We start from the raw sequence: 13,237 nt of genomic DNA, 5'->3' as shown, positions 1-13,237 counted from the left end.
GCAAAATATAACAGAGAACATTTAATCCAAATGAGATAAAATTTTAGTAGAATGAAATAAAATAAAATTGAATTAAAATTCAATAAAATATAAATATAAATTTAATTAATAAAAATTATCAAAACAGTCATTTTTCAACTTCAATTTTATTTTGTAAAAGAGGATCAAGTCACAGGAAGCTATATCCGGTGAGTTGTGGCAAAAATGTTTCAAAAAATTAGCAAAATATAACAGAGAACATTCAATTCAATTCAATTCAATTTTATTTATATAGCGCCAATTAGTCAAATTGTCTCAAGACGCTTTACAGAACCCATATGCCTAACCCCCAGAGCAGCCCTAAGGAGACAAGGAAATTAAATAAAAATTGAATTAAATTATATTAAACTAAATTAAATTAAATTAAAATTCAATAAAATAAAATTAGTTAAATTAAGTGAATAAATGATGTCAAAACTCAACTTTAAAACTCAAATTTTATTTTGTAAAAGAGAAACAAATCACAAGAAGCTAATTCTGGTGAGTTGTGGCCAAAAATAAGTTTAAAAAATTGGTAAAATATAACAGAATATTAAATACAATACCATAAAACACAAATAAAATTTAATTAAATTCAATAAAATTACATAATAATAATAATAATAATAATAATAATAATAATAATAATAATAATAATAATAATAATAATAATAATAATAATAATAATAAAAGCGCTAATTTTATTTTGAGGAAGAGGATCAAATCACAGAAAGCTAATTCTAGTGAGCTGCGACCAAAAAACGCTTAAAATATATAATATAATAACATGAAATATAACGGAGAACATGTTTGTCTTTCATTCCAGATGCTTTCTAGAAATTCCTCCTAGAAACTCATCACGTGTTTTATTTCTGCAGCAGCTGGGATCATGAGAAGGTCTGGATGTTCTGAACGGGTCGTAGCTTCAGGAAAATCACACATAAAGAATCCATAAGCAGCAGGAAATAGTAGTTTAAGAGACGATGCCATGAAGAAACTAAAAAAAAAAAAAAAAAGCTGCATCTGATCCGAGCTGCTAGAATAAAAGATAAATGATGTTCTGCAGGTTTATGATCAGTTTGTTCTCCTGATCTGAGGATTAACGTGAAGAATCTGTGGTCAGGACTCAGATTAACACCAGATTAATGGATCCACGATAAACTGATCTCAGGTCAGATTTTAGAACATCCAGACCTTCTCATGATCCCTTCTGTTCATACATGTTCATCTGTTCATACGTGTTCATCTGTTCATACGTGTTCATCTGTTCATACGTGTTCATCTGTTCATACGTGTTCATCTGTTCATATGTGTTCATCTGTTCATCCGTGTTCATCTGTTCATATGTGTTCATCTATTCATACATGCTCATCTGTTCATCCGTGTTCATCTGTTCATATGTGTTCATCTATTCATACATGCTCATCTGTTCATACGTGTTCATCTGTTCATACATGTTCATCTGTTCATACGTGTTCATCTGTTCATACGTGTTCATCTGTTCATACGTGTTCATCTGTTCATACGTGTTCATCTGTTCATCCGTGTTCATCTGTTCATATGTGTTCATCTATTCATACATGCTCATCTGTTCATACGTGTTCATCTGTTCATACATGTTCATCTATTCATACATGCTCATCTGTTCATCCGTGTTCATCTGTTCATATGTGTTCATCTATTCATACATGCTCATCTGTTCATACGTGTTCATCTGTTCATACATGTTCATCTATTCATACGTGCTCATCTGTTCATACGTGTTCATCTGTTCATACGTGTTCATCTGTTCATCCGTGTTCATCTGTTCATACGTGCTCATCTGTTCACATGTGTTCTTCTGTTCATACGTGCTCATCTGTTCATACGTGCTCATCTGTTCATCCGTGTTCATCTGTTCATACGTGTTCATCTGTTCATACATGTTCATCTGTTCATACGTGCTCATCTGTTCATATGTGTTCATCTGTTCATACATGTTCATCTGTTCATACGTGCTCATCTGTTCATACGTGTTCATCTGTTCATACATGTTCATCTGTTCATACGTGTTCATCTGTTCATACATGTTCATCTGTTCATACGTGTTCTTCTGTTCATACGTGCTCATCTGTTCATCCGTGTTCATCTGTTCATACGTGTTCTTCTGTTCATACGTGTTCTTCTGTTCATACGTGTTCATCTGTTCATACATGTTCATCTGTTCATACGTGCTCATCTGTTCATATGTGTTCATCTGTTCATACGTGTTCATCTGTTCATACGTTTTCTTCTGTTCATACATGCTCATCTGTTCATCCGTGTTCATCTGTTCATACGTGTTCTTCTGTTCATACGTGCTCATCTGTTCATACGTGTTCATCTGTTCATACGTGTTCATCTGTTCATACGTGTTCTTCTGTTCATACGTGTTCTTCTGTTCATACGTGTTCTTCTGTTCATACGTGTTCTTCTGTTCATACGTGTTCTTCTGTTCATACGTGTTCATCTGTTCATACATGTTCATCTGTTCATACGTGCTCATCTGTTCATATGTGTTCATCTGTTCATACGTGTTCATCTGTTCATACGTTTTCTTCTGTTCATACATGCTCATCTGTTCATCCGTGTTCATCTGTTCATACGTGTTCTTCTGTTCATACGTGCTCATCTGTTCATACGTGTTCATCTGTTCATACGTGTTCATCTGTTCATACGTGTTCTTCTGTTCATACGTGTTCTTCTGTTCATACGTGTTCTTCTGTTCATACGTGTTCATCTGTTCATACGTGTTCTTCTGTTCATACGTGTTCTTCTGTTCATACGTGTTCATCTGTTCATACGTGCAGCTGAGTGTGGGTAAACAAAGCGGTCATATTTCCCAGCATGCTCTGCTGATTAGAGGCGTGTTATTGACGTGTTATTTGCGTGTAGTCGATGCTGCTGATATGTTGAAGAAGCATATCAGCTTTATGTGTATTTGCGTTTTTGTGTATGTTTTTGCAATTAGTTTGTGCATGTTTGTGGTCATTTTGTGTATTTCTGTCGTCATTTATGTATATTTGTCGTTATTTGTATGTTTTTGTAGTTGTTTATGAATATATGTGGTTATTTTGTGCACTTTCTTAGTTATTTTATTTGTATTTGTGGGGTTTTTGTGTATTTTTGCAGTTTTTTGTGTATGTTTATGACTATTTTGTCTATCTTTGTAGTTATTCATGTATATTTGTGGTTATTTTGTGCATCTTTGTGATTATTTTAATTATATTTGTGTTTCTTGTGTATTTTTGTTGTCATTTTATGTAGATATGTTGAAACAACTGTTGAAAAATTCAACAAAATCTCCTCTAAACTCTGGTGATTAAGTATATATATTAGCCGTACTAGCGCTGTTGTAATAATTCTTAGTTTCTGGTGTTTTCTGAGCCTGAATCCTCGTCTCCGTCTTCTCCAGACTTGTTGCTGTTAAATCTGAAGCTAATCTGTACCTCGGAGTCGTGCTAGCGCTGCTGCTAATCTCCTAGCCTGCAGCATTAGCTCGTTGCTAAGGCTAATCCGGGGCCGTGCTAGCGCTAATCCGCTGATCCAGCTGTCAGTCGGGAGACTCACCTGTTTTATTATTTATTATTTATTCTGTAATCTTGTCTGTAATCCACCTGCTGAGACACATGAAGTCGATCCTTCACCTCACATAAACCTGCTGCTGCTAGCTGCTGCTAGCTGCTGCTGCTGCTCTCAATCTGCTCTTATTTATGGCAATAAATCACACATCCACGCTTTCCAGGATTAGGATTCTGTTCAGGGCTGTTTTATAAAGTGGTTTATAAGTAAATTTAACTTGCATGTGTTTTCTTAGAGGATAAAAGTGGATTTATTGTCAGAGTTACTCATCTGAAGCTCATGACTGAAGTAGATTTACAGAAATATATAGTTTTATTAAAGAAAATTCTCCCTGAAAGAGCTGAATACTGCTGGCTTTAGCAAATACTATCAAACAGGAGGACTATTCACAGCAGCAGGTTGATCCAGAAGTGTTCAAAATGAGTGAAAAATTGGTGAAAATGGTTTGAAATGACTAAAACTGGTCCAAAATGAAGAAATTATTGGTCAATTTTATTTTTAAAAAAAATGGTCTGAAGTAAATTTTTTAAAATGTCAGAATTGTTCAATATGATTAAAAGTGCTCCTAAATAAATCAAAAAGAGTACAGAAGTATTTTTCAAAATGACTGAAACTGGTCCTAAATTAATCAAAGATTGTTCAAAATGAGTAAAACTGATTCTGAATAAATGAAAAATTGGTCAAACTTATTTGAAATAACTAAAACTAGCCCAAAATGAAGTAAATATTGGTCAAAATTACAAAAACTGCTGTAAAGTTAATTTAAAAATGGTCAAATTGTTTGAAAAAACTAAAATCGTTCAAAATTAATCTAAAATCGGTTGTAAAATTGGTTGTAAATGAATCAAAAATTACTGAAAATGATCAAAACTGGTTCTTAATAAATTAAAAATTGGTCAGAATTGTTTAAAATTATTAAAACTGGTCTGAAATAAATATACAATTGTTTTTAAAATCAAAAACTTAGTTTTAAAATAAAAATAGTTTTGATTGAAAATATGTTATAAAATGTTCAAAATGACTGAAATTCATCCAGAATGAGTTAAAAAAAATGGTCAAAATGGTTTGAAATGACTAAAACTGATCATAAGTGAATCAAACATGTTCAAAATGACTAAAACTGGTCTGGAAAAAAAGTCCGAAATTGGATTAAACTGGTTGTGAATCGACTGAAAGTGGTTTTAAATGACTAAAACTGATCTAAAAATATTTAAAAGTTGTCAAGAAGTGTTGAAAAATGACTGAAATTTGTCCAAAATGAGTGAAAACTGGTTGTAAATCAATCAAAAATTGTGCCTAATTACGTCAAAATTGTGTAATTTTGCAGTCAAATGTTGGAAACTAGTTAATTAGTATTTTTAAAAATGTTTTGAAGCTGACATTATTTACTGTTTTTATTTCAGCTTTTTTGAACAGTCAATATATAAATTCATAATTTTTTCCTGTAATTTCATTAGATTTTATCTGTACTTTAACAATGCAGAGAAAAGTTTTAGAATTTTATTGACAGTTTTTAATGTTTAGATATTTTCTGTATTTTAACTAAACTGGGAAAATGTGGAATAAGAATAAATCGTTTTTTTCTGTGCAGTTTTCTCTTCCACATTCTAAATAACACAAAATCACAACGAAGACTCGACAAAAACACTTTATTCTAACTTCATCCCTGCTGTGACCTGAATGTGATCCTCGGTGTTTTTATTTCTGCTGCTCTTTCAGGAGAAGTTTCCTCCTCGCTCAGAAGAAGAACGAGGAGAAGAAGCTGCAAGAATATTAAAGAATCCTGATGCAACCTGTGGACATCCTTCTTCTCCTTCCTGTTCAGGTGGAGGGCGTCCTCGTTAGCTCCTCGTCCCGTCGTCACCCCAAGGAGGACGGTGATGTGACCGCACTGAGAATCCTCCAGAACCTCAGGTAGGTCCTCCAGAGAAGATCTGAGCCCTGCAGCCTCTTAGAACCTCTGGTTGGTCCTTCAGAGAAGATCTGAGACCTGCAGCCTCTTAGAACCTCTGGTTGGTCCTTCAGAGAAGATCTGAGACCTGCAGCCTCTTAGAACCTCTGGTTGGTCCTTCAGAGAAGATCTGAGCCCTGCAGCCTCTTAGAACCTCTGGTTGGTCCTTCAGAGAAGATCTGAGCCCTGCAGCCTCTTAGAACCTCTGGTTGGTCCTTCAGAGAAGATCTGAGACCTGCAGCCTCTTAGAACCTCAGGTAGATTCTCCAGAGAGGATTCATGGATGGGAAGGTGTAACACAGGGTCTTCTGGTAAACAACAACCTGTTGGTCAGGAAATAGGGGCCAAATGGGAAAGATTTCATTGGTGATCCTATTTTCAGGTTGTTGTTCCTTCAGCGTTCCAGGAGGAGGTACTGAGAACATCTTATGGCCGGTGTGGACATCTGGGGGTTCAGAAGATGTACTTGTTTTGGCTGAGGTTGAAGATAGATGTGTCTCTGGTTGTTAGGGCTGAAGGCCATGACACTCCGTACGAAAAACCAGCATTTCTGCTTCCAGGTTGTTCCTTAATGTTCTATAGGAGGTCAGGAACCTTCTAGAACACTGTTGGACTGCAGGAAGTTTAGCTAATAAAGGGGCACCATGACAAAGACTGGTGTAGAGAATAATGACCTCCAACTAGAGCTCGTACTTTCAAGATAAGAGGAGCTTTATGACTGATTTTAGACTGGTTTCAGACCAGTTTAGGGCTTGGTTTTGGGCTGATTTTAAACTGGTTTCAGACCAGTTTAGGGCTTGGTTTTGGGGTAATTTTAAACTGGTTTTGGACCAGTTTAGGGCTTGGTTTTGGGCTGATTTTAAACTGGTTTCAGACCAGTTTAGGGCTTGGTTTTGGGGTAATTTTAAACTGGTTTTGGACCAGTTTAGGGCTTGGTTTTGGGCTGATTTTAAACTGGTTTTGGACCAGTTTAGGGCTTGATTTTGGGCTGATTTTAAACTGGTTTTAGACCAGTTTAGGGCTTGATTTTGGGCTGATTTTTAACTGGTTTTAGACCAGTTTAGGGCTTGGGTTCAGTCTTGTTTTAAGGCCTCTACACGTCCCAGACCAGCGCTGAGAGGACGGTGGTGATATCTTTGGTCGTAGTCCTATGTCTCACTGAGAGACAGGTTCAAGGACGGCCGTTGTCATGGTGACCAAAGACAAGCTGCCATAACTTTCTGGGTGATCATCATCAGTGTGATGCTGCTGGACCTACGTCAGCTAACTAACCAATAGAAATGCAGGATGAAATGACGGACTGATCAATAAACCCAGAGAGATGATGGCGACAGAATGCATCCAAACCAGGATGTGGGATTTAAACAGAGGATGCAACCTGGTAGAGATGTGGAGCAGCATGTTTTGGAAATTATTTTGCAGCTTTTTTGATATTTCAGCATCTTTTTGTAATTATTTTTGCTTTTTGTTTTGATATTTCAGCATCTTTTACACTAGTTATATGCATTTTTGAGATGATTTAAGGTCTTTTTTGAGAAATTAACGTCTTTTGATAAGTATTTTAATCAAAATGAATCATAAATTACATAAAAATTTGTATTAGCAGCAGATCAAATGACAGTAACCTGGTTATTTTCATGATTTTCTGTCTTTTTCTGCTGGTTTCCCATGTTTTCAGGCCATCTTATGTATATTTTGCATCTTTTTGCAGTATTTTAGCATCTTTTATGGCAAATATATGTATTTGTCAGCAGATTTCATGTGTTTTCATGAGAATGCAACATCTTTTGGTGATGATTTTGTTTTTTTTTTGTGGTATTTTATTGTAATTCTATCTCTTTATGGAAATTTAGCACTGTTTTGGAATTATTTGGCATTTTTTGAGAATATTTTAGCATCTTTTTATGGTAATTCTGTGTGTTTTTGAGAAGATTTCATATCTTTTTCTGGAAATTAGAACTAGAATACCAGAAAAAGACGCAAAATCATGACCAAAAGACATGACTTTTGGTCATGAGTTTGCATCTTTTTCTGGTATTCCAGCATCTTTTATAGTAATTATACATATTTTTGAGAAGATTTCATATGTGTTTTATGAGAATTTAGTGTCTTTTGATAACGATTTGCTTTCTTTAGTGATATTGTAGCATCTTTTGTGGTGATTGCATCTCTTTTAAGGGAAATTTTGCGTCTTTTTGTAATGATTTTGCATCTTTTTCTGATGTTCTAGCATCTTTTGTGGTAATTATACATGTTTTTGAACAGATTTCATGTCTAATTATAGGAATTTAGTGTTTTTTGATAATGATTTTGCATTTTTGTGGTATTTTAGCATCTTTTATGGTAATTATACATACATTTCAGCAGATTTCATGTTTTTATATGGAAATTTAGCATCTTTTGGTCATAATTTTGCATTATTTTTGGTATTTCAGCATTTTTTATGGTAGTTATACGTATTTCGGAGCAGATATCATATTTCTAATGAGAATTTAGCATCCTTTGGTCATAATTTTGCATTTTATTCTGGTATTTTAGCATCTTTTGGTAATGATTTTGAATTTCTTGTGGTATTTATATGTATCTTTGACTTCATTCCTGCTGTGTTTGCTGTGATTTTTGTCAGAAATTCATACATTTGTTCCTTTTTATTTAATTCCTGCATCTCCAGTTCATTTCCCCTAAATCTGACCCTCAGATTCTCCATCTAGGACTTAATTCCCAAAGTCTGTGCAGCTTTTTTTCTTTCTCTGAAATATAAATCCTGGTAAAAACTTCCATTTAGCCAACTGATCCAGAGTGACTCACAATAGCACAAAGCTGCAGCGAATCCCAGCGCTGGTGTCCAGAAGAAGAGCTGTAAGAGGATTTCAGGGGACAAAGGAGGCCGTAAATATTCTGTGTCCATAAAAAAAGGGATCCTGCTCCGTGTTGCTGTATTATTACTGTAGCGTACCGGGCCGTGAAATAGGAGCTGAGAGGACAGGAGTGTTGTTCAGAGCCGCTCGGCCGGGAAAATGAGCTCCACGCAATAATGGAGAACACAAAAACCAGGAATGTCCAGATGTGTGGTGAGCAGGAGATGATTAAAGCCCAACCAATGATCGATAGCTGCTCAGGTTCCATCACTCCTGCAGATAAACACCAGTCAGGTCACAAATCACAAAATCTGTACAAAAAGACACAAAAAAATCCACTGAAAGACGCAAAATGACCACAAAAAGACCAAAAATCATGACAAAAGGACCAACAATCACCACAAAAAGACCAAAAGCCACCACAAAAGGACCAAAAATCTCCACAAAAAGACAAAAAATCTCCACAAAAAGACCAAAAATCACCACAAAAGGACCAAAAATCTCCACAAAAAGACCAAAAATCACCACAAAAGGACCAACAATCACCACCTTTTTTTAACCTTTCACCTTTTACTTATGTTATAGGTCTTTTATTCTATCTTGTAGTTTTAAATTTTTAGTTATTTAACTCCAGTGTTTCCTCAGGTGGTCCTCCACACTGGGGTCAGTGGGTCTGGGTGCCAGCGCCCCCAGTGGTCATGGCCTGCAACTCCTCCCAGTGTGGACGACCCCAATGGAGGCGTTTTCCACAATCGTCAGTGCCATGCCATGTCTCCCTACTGTCAGTGGTGGGAGTGTGTGTCTGTGTATGTATGGGTGTGTGTATGTATGTATGTGTGTGTGTACGTGTGCGTGCTTCTGCAGTTGTGTCCATATATGTATATATGGAGGGAGGGAGGGACGGGTTTTCTTGTTTTTAATGTTTTTAATGTTGTAAAGCACTTTGCGTTGCATTTTTAACTGTATGAAAAGTGCTATATGAATAAAGTTTGATTGATTGATTGACAAAAAGACAAAAAACTTCCACAAAAAGACTAAAAAATCTCCACAAAAAGACCAAAAATCACCACAAAATGACCAAAAATCATGACAAAAAGACTAAAAATCTCCACAAAAGACCAAAAATCACCACAAAATGAGTAAAAAATATCCACAAAAAGACCAAAAATCACCATAAAAGGACTAAAAATCTCCACAAAAAGACCAAAAATCTCCACAAAACGACCAACAATCACCATAAAAAGACTAAAAATCTCCACAAAAAGACCAAAAATCACCACAAAACAACTAACAAATCTCCACAAAAAGACCAAAAATCACCACAAAATGACGAAAAAATCTCGACAAAAAGACCAAAAATCTCCACAAAAAGACCAAAAATCTCCACAAAAAGACCAACAATCACCACAAAAAGACCAAAGATCACCACAAAACGACCAACAACCACCACAAAAGGACCAAAACTCTCCACAAAAGGACTAAAAATCTCCACAAAAAGACCAACAATCACCACAAAAACACCAACAATCACCACAAAAAGATAAGAAATCTCCACAAAAAACCCAACAATCACCACAAAAAGCCACAAAACTACCACAAACAAGTGAAAAATAACCAAAAAAAGACCAAAAATCTCCATAAAAACAGACCAAAAATCTTCACAAAAGACCAACAATTACAACAAAAGATAAAAAATCTCCACAAAAAGACCAACTATCACCACAAAAAGCAACAAAATCACCACAAATAGGTGAAAAATAATGACAAAAAGAACAAAAATCTCAAAAAAAGACCAAAAATCTTCACAAAAGACCAACAATCACTACAAAAAGATAAAAAAATCTCCACAAAAAGACACAAAATCATGACAATAAGGTGCAAAATGACAACAAACAACCAAAAACACACACATAAAGACCAAAAATCTTCACAAAAAGACAAAAAAATCACCACAAAATGACCATAAATCTCCACAAAAAGACAATCACCACAAAAGACCCAAAATGACCACAAAAAGACCAAAAACTTCCACAAAAAGACTAAAAATCTCCAAAAAATACCACAAATATTCATGAAAGAACAAAAATTACTGCAAAAAACACAAAATTGCCACAAAAAAGTGACAAATGACCACAAAAAGACATAAAATCACCACAAAAAGACCAAAAACCGACACAAAAAGACCAAAAATCTCCAAAAAAAGACCAAAAATGACACAAAAAGACACAAAATCACCACAAGATGCAAAATGACCACAAAAGACCAAAAACTTGCACAAAAAGACCAAAAATCTCCACAAATAGGCCAAAAATTTCCAAAAAAGGCCAAAAATCTCCCCAGAAAGAAATACCACAAAGACACCAAATCACCACAAAAAGGTGCAAAATGACCACAAAAGACCAAAAACTTCCACAAAAAGACTAACAATCACTACAAAAAGACCAATCATTTCAGCAAAAAGACACAAAATCACCACAAAAAGAAACAAAATTACCACAAAAAGACCAAAAGTTTCCAAAAACAGACAAAAAATCTCCACAAAGAGAGGTAAATATACCACAAAGACACGAAATCACCACAAGAGGTGCAAAATGACCACACAAAAGGCCAAAACTTGCACAAAATGACCCCAAATCATCACAGAAATGTGTGAATATACCATAAAAAGACACAAAATTACCGCAAAAAGGGCCAACCTTACCACAAAGAAACACAAAATCTGTACAAAAAGACACAAAAAATCCACTGAAAGATGTAAAATGACCAAAAAAAGACCAAAAATCACCACAAAAAATGCAAAATTTCAACTATATATATATATATATATATATATATATATATATATATATATATATATATATATATATATATATATATATATACAAACATAGCATTTATTTAGTTTAGCGAATTTGATTCTTTCTTTCTGTTGTTTTCCTTATATTTAGCATTTAGCTAGTTATCTAGTTTCTCTCTTCCGAAAGTACTAATTATACAATTATAACATTTAGTATTTTTTGTTTTTGTTTATTTCTGTTTTTCTTATATTGGCTTTGAACTATTTAGTTAGCTAGTTTCTTTATTTCTTTCCTTCTTTCTTTCCTTCGTTCTTTCTTTCTTTCTTTCTTTCTTTCTTTCTTTCTTTCCCATTAATCAGCTAGTTAGCTAATTTCTCTGTTTCTTAAATGCTAGCTTTATATTTAGGATAATTAGCTCTTCAATTTGTTGTTTTTTCAGTTTTTCTTCTATTTAGCATTTAGCTAATTAATTATCTAGATTCTTTCTTTCTTTCTTTCTTTCTTATTGTCACGTATCACTGAGGTATAAATGACTCTAAATGACTAAATACTAAATAATAAATGAGCTCTAATAGGACAGAATTGTTCGCCTGCTGACCTCCATCCCTCTAAATCTGACCTTTAGCTCCTCAAACATGGTTTTTTCCCGTCGGTTTTATTACCTGAATGAATCCAGAGAGTTGATAAAACTTCTCTCTGAGTAGAATCGATGGAGGGACGCTGTGAACTTTGAGAAATGACATTTAAATGCCACGAGTTTACTTCCTGCTTCTACAGCTCAGACGTCTCGTCACTTTCCTGTTTTTAAATTCATTTTTCCATTAAATCCGAGTTATTTTCTGTCACCGCTGATGAAAACTTGAAATGCAGGGTTGCAGAAAAAAAACTGTTTACACTTTAACCTCCAGATAAACAACGTGTTTACAACCAGTTTAGACTTTAACCTCCAGATAAACAACGTGTTTACAACCAGTTTAGACTTTAACCTCCAGATAAACAACATGTTTACAACCAGTTTAGACTTTAACCTCCAGATAAACGTGTTTACAACCAGTTTAGACTTTAACCTCCAGATAAACAACGTGTTTACAACCAGTTTAGACTTTAACCTCCAGATAAACGTGTTTACAACCAGTTTAGACTTTAACCTCCAGATAAACAACATGTTTACAAGCAGTTTAGACTTTAACCTCCAGATAAACGTGTTTACAACCAGTTTAGACTTTAACCTCCAGATAAACAACATGTTTACAACCAGTTTAGACTTTAACCTCCAGATAAACGTGTTTACAACCAGTTTAGACTTTAACCTCCAGATAAACAACATGTTTACAACCAGTTTAGACTTTAACCTCCAGATAAACGTGTTTACAACCAGTTTAGACTTTAACCTCTAGATAAACGTGTTTACAACCAGTTTAGACTTTAACCTCCAGATAAACAACATGTTTACAACCAGTTTAGACTTTAACCTCCAGATAAACAACGTGTTTACAACCAGTTTAGACTTTAACCTCCAGATAAACAACGTGTTTACAACCAGTTTAGACTTTATCCTCCAGATAAACAATGTGTTTACAACCAGTTTAGACTTTAACCTCCAGATAAACAACGTGTTTACAACCAGTTTAGACTTTAACCTCCAGATAAACGTGTTTACAACCAGTTTAGACTTTAACCTCCAGATAAACAACATGTTTACAACCAGTTTAGACTTTAACCTCCAGATAAACGTGTTTACAACCAGTTTAGACTTTAACCTCCAGATAAACAACATGTTTACAACCAGTTTAGACTTTAACCTCCAGATAAATGTGTTTACAACCAGTTTAGACTTTAACCTCCAGATAAACAACGTGTTTACAACCAGTTTAGACTTTAACCTCCAGATAAACAACGTGTTTACAACCAGTTTAGACTTTATCCTCCAGATAAACAATGTGTTTACAACCAGTTTAGACTTTAACCTCCAGATAAACAACATGTTTACAACCAGTTTAGACTTTAACCTC

At 34.7% G+C, this 13,237-nt stretch overlaps 1 long non-coding RNA gene across 1 annotated transcript in view; it reads left to right on the top strand.

Moving 5' to 3' along the window:
• Positions 1–13,237, top strand: part of LOC129349326 (uncharacterized) — a 162,636-nt gene that overhangs the window by 93,921 nt on the left and 55,478 nt on the right. Inside the window, exon 3 of the long non-coding RNA XR_008602308.1 lies at positions 5,338–5,532. This is a non-coding gene — a long non-coding RNA (uncharacterized LOC129349326). The remainder of the gene's footprint in view (positions 1–5,337; positions 5,533–13,237) is intronic.

Source organism: Amphiprion ocellaris, chromosome 7, assembly GCF_022539595.1.
Source record: "Amphiprion ocellaris isolate individual 3 ecotype Okinawa chromosome 7, ASM2253959v1, whole genome shotgun sequence".
In the NCBI taxonomy this organism is placed as follows: Eukaryota; Metazoa; Chordata; class Actinopteri; family Pomacentridae; genus Amphiprion; species Amphiprion ocellaris.
This window is presented reverse-complemented; position numbering and strand designations above follow the sequence as displayed.